Genomic DNA, 4,757 nt, shown 5'->3' on the forward strand with positions numbered 1-4,757 from the left:
TAAATTGTAACTGCTCTGATTTTTAATTCTCTACTTCTTTAAGAAATCTGGATGCTTAGAGATGTGGGGTACACCTAAGTCCACTGGATCGATTCTACATGACTTCCACACAGATTTGAGGGAATGGCAGGCAATGCAGATATGATGCATAAAAATATTAAATAGAAATTTTCAAGAGTTGTAGCCAATGAAAACACTGAATTAGGCATTTTGTTTGGTATTATCTAGACTCAATCTCAGAGCATAATCCTTATAAAAGAAGAGCAGGTTTAAAATACTGAGAAGAGCTCTAGAACAATACGACAGTGGTTTGCATGTGAATGGCAGTTTTTGTACATTAGGCCCTTTTCAGCTCCAAATTCCAAAATGTTCTGATCACTGTGAGAAGTGAGAGGATTAAAGAGAGCCAGGAGATCTGAGGATCAGGAGAGCCCATAGGATGGGGCCAGAGTGTTTAGTGTGGAAATTCTCTACATAGCTGAAGTGGTTATCAAGAAAACATGACTGCTGAAATCAGTAATAATAAAGCCACAGTCTTCTGGAGAAGGCAGAAGTGATTAGTGAAAACAACCTGTATTGATAAGGTCAGCGATGACCCTTAGGGGACATACCCATTACCATAGGGAACTAAAAAGAGATCTTGGCCTTGAAAAGAGAACCCTCAGTGGGGTAAGAGGTTAGTGCAGCTTGACCCTGAAGTCTCCTGATGTCAGTTAAAGCCAAATCATTCAAGGCACCGAATGTAGCAGATTAAATAATCATAAAATTTCCCAACTCGACAGAGGCACAAGTCCCTTGTGCGATTCAGTGCAGTTTGTGTAATTATAAAGAGATAACTATAGAAGACAAAGATAGAAGCAAATGAAAAATAGTGGTAGTAGAGTAGCAGAAACAGTAGCAATTAAGGCAGACAGCCTTGTAGATCGCAAATTGGAATTAAGTGAATTTAAATAGAAACCTACAGCCAGTACAATGCTGGAGAGTGTTGCTTCGAATACTTTTCTTTTGGAGCAAGGAAGGCTACAATTTACTAATTAAATATAAATAGACAAGTACTGCTAAAATCTACATTGTAAGCCAAATGAAGTAATGTAATCAGCAAACATAAAGGTTTTGGCACGCAGAAGTTTATAATGTCAAAGATAACTTGCTTTAAGACTGAGCTTCTATTTTCCCTATGATTAGAGGAAAGTGAGCAGAAATTTGACACCAAATGAGAATATATCATGTCATTCATAACCCATTAAGGATCTAGTCAAATTGGGTTTGGTTCTCCCATATTATTACATTAGTTCATAATTAATTTATTTATGTATAAATTCCCATGCTAAAATACCACTCAGGTAAAGAAGTAAAAATAGCTGGACTATGTGGACCCCCTAAAATTTCCGTTTTTATTCCTCTCGTGTTGTGGGAGGAGATAAAATTTTGTCTTCTAGGCCCTAAGTCACAAAAGTAGTAATTTTATAACTGTCCTTTGAAAAGAGACTGCCTTTCAGATGTGAATATTGCTTTACACGGGCATTATGAAACATCTTATCTCACTGGTTCATGGGATTCTGGAAGTTTACTAATAATGCATCATCTGCTACATCTGTGGCCTGAAAATTAGTGTTAGGATTAAAAATAGTCAATGTTTCAATTTTCTGGGCTAGCCTATGCTTGTTGTAAAAGAGGTAAGTAAAATACATAAAATGGCAGGAACCAATTTTTTAAATTATCAGCTTACAGTTATTACCATTAAACCTACTTCCCAATGTAAAATACTCAGCTTTTCCACAATATTACTGAAGAATATTAATATTCTCTACCTGTATCTTACTAGTGACTTCCTAAACTCTTTAACCATTTATGCAAAATATCTTCTACGCTGCATTTTCCTAAAACCATTTTATATTTCTTCAAAAGTAGCTATTTACCTATCTCTAATACAATTGTGGGTTTTATATAATTAAAAGGTAAGTTTCTGTAAATCCATTTGGACCTTAAATCTCTTACTACAATTTGACCCATGAAAATGGTCTCTACCTTTTATTTATTTTTAATTCCTGGGTGGAATCTATCCCAATATTGTAAGTAGACAATTCTTTCAGCTTTATTAATATGTATGGCCTTCTCTGGGTAGGTTTAGTTTTCTCAAATTTATGGCGGTAGTTGGCATTGAGAATGGAATAAACAGGTCTGCTTAGCTCTGCAGAAAATAAAGTGTAATTTCATCAACTCTCTTTTTAGTTGTCAGCTCTAAATGCAACTCTCACATTACAAGGTTAGAGTAAGGCTGACATTAAATCATCATCTAGGGCCATAGCTGAAATACCTTGAATTATGTATTTAAATGTGCTCACACATTATCTCCATATAGAATAAAACAAAGTAATCAGATTTCCATTTTATTTCTCTGCCAGAACCTATAGTATTATTTTGCACTTGGTGGAGGAAATTTGGCAATGTGCTATTCTCCTCAGGCCTGTTTTCACAAGATAGCAATTCGACTGAAGTGCAGTGTAAAAGTATTTATTAAAAGCAATTCCCCTCTGGCACTTGGAAATGAAAGACAATAGGAGTGTGCTATTTTCCTCTCTGGGAAGCGTTTACATTTTGTGAGTTGATGAAAAAGTTTAGTGTATCACACCCTTAAATAAATATCTATGCTTGTCCCTGGAGTAGAAAGTAGCAGAAGTTTTCAAAAGTTCTTAAAAAGCTTATATGAACAGTGCCCAGTATCTTGGAGCATGGATGAAGACAGTTTAGGTGCCCTGTCTTTCCCAGCCCTTTCAAATTTTAACTCTGATTCTCTTCACCTGAAGGCTCAGTCCATTTCATTGGCCCATCACCATTCCTATCCCGACCTCCCAGCATCCAAGACCATCGTGGTTATTAGATGTGTACTTATAGTCTTAGCATGTAGAGGTCCACTTATAGTATTGTAGGGGTGAAGGGAAACTTCCCCCCTCCCCCAAAAGTTTGCTGAAAGATCAACTCACAATTAAGGCAGATTAATAAGAGAAAGGTTTATTTACCACGCACATGGGGAGAATCACAGAGTGATTACGTAAATCAAATCCTAATTTGCATTCTTTCAATGCCTCTGTGCCAGACACTGTTTTCAGTAATGGGTAGTGAGAATACAGGGTAAATCAAGGCACAGTCTTTGCCTTGTGGAGCTTACTCTCTATGCATCTTTTGGAGTAAAGGAGAGAGTACCCCAGTAATAAGTTGTGTAGTATCTTGCTCATTCTTTTGGTAACATTTTGTGTGTAATTCATTCTTTAGATTTTGCCTGAAATTTGAGGTATTAATAAAAAATATGAAATAGTTGGAACTTATAATGAGAAAAAAACTGGAACATTATGAAACTCTATGATATACTTGATGGATCATTATTTTTTTCCTCATAGAGAGCATTATCCACTGGGGTCATCAAGGAATGAAATTTTCTAGAAGTCAATTGCATTCTTTTACCACTTAGGATGTTTTATTTCTGATGAATGACTGCATGAATAACTAGTTAATAAGATAATTCACATTAGAAATACTTCATGCATTTAATTGAAGAGGTGAGGCCTAAGGGAATTACTTTTTTTAAAGTAAGGAAGAACTTATTATAAGATAATGTTAATTCCGTGTGAGGATAGCTACCAATTGCCTAGTACCATAGCATATTTATAACTCTTGTCATACTCATTTCTTTTACTTCCTTCTGGATATTTTGACTTCTTTTCTTGAACCCCTTTCAGCCTTCTGATGTTTCATCTAATTTCCAAGTTCTGTTGTTACTTTTTCCCCTTCATTTTCACTGCTGAGATTCGGTTCCTGTGTTTTCGTTTTATGTAAAGAATAATAATAGGCTGTTGATTGAATATTTTTCGGGTTTATTAATATGTATTATGTCTTTTGTTACCTATTTTCAGTTGTTGCTTAAAATTTACTTTAGTAGCTGCCTTCTGGCAGGCATAGAAATAGACGGCATAGTTACTCAGGCTTTAAACTGAGAATAAGTGGATGGGATAAAAACAGCAAGTAAAAAATATGACTAAATTGGATTATCAAATATTTTTTGATAATTTAATTTTCATAATTCTCATATTCTATCCAGATTATTAAAAAATGATGTTAAAATGGAAAAAAAGAATGAAAGTTAATAATTGTAAACTAGCAGAAATAATCTTAAGAGAAACGAATTTTTATTGTGAGAATTAGCTTAGAACATGACATTATTATTTGAAGGAGATTGTCAAAGAAAAGAACAGCATCCTGTGAGAACAGAGAGAGATTAAAGGGCAAGTTTGGTCCTGAGGAAGGAAATACTGGGGACTAATGTCACTCAGCAGTTGATGTAGGACACTACCAGTTGCTTCAGATTTCCAGAAAATAGTTTCTGTAAAAAATTAGATAATAAATAAAAAATGTGAGGAAGGCATATATCAAAGACAACATCACTGAGAAAATTGTTTTAACATCACGCTATAGATATTTGTAGGGATAAACAAATAATAAATAGAGAGACTGTTACTGCTTCTGAAGGAAATTTGCCAGGATATCTTAATTGGATGTTTTTCTTTCTATTTTAAGAAACAATGATGAAAACTTATATTTAATTTTATCTATATTTAAATGAAATTGTCTCAGATGAAGAAGGAATATATTTTACATTATCTCTCAATATTCCTTGACTCACTCACCCATCCATTCATTCAGTCAGTTGTTGAGTCCCTACTGTGTGCCACACACTATAAGAAATGGCTTAAGACTAAGAC

Source organism: Propithecus coquereli, unplaced genomic scaffold (genome assembly GCF_000956105.1).
Source record: "Propithecus coquereli isolate 6110/MARCELLA unplaced genomic scaffold, Pcoq_1.0 Scaffold32, whole genome shotgun sequence".
Taxonomy (NCBI): Eukaryota; Metazoa; Chordata; class Mammalia; order Primates; family Indriidae; genus Propithecus; species Propithecus coquereli.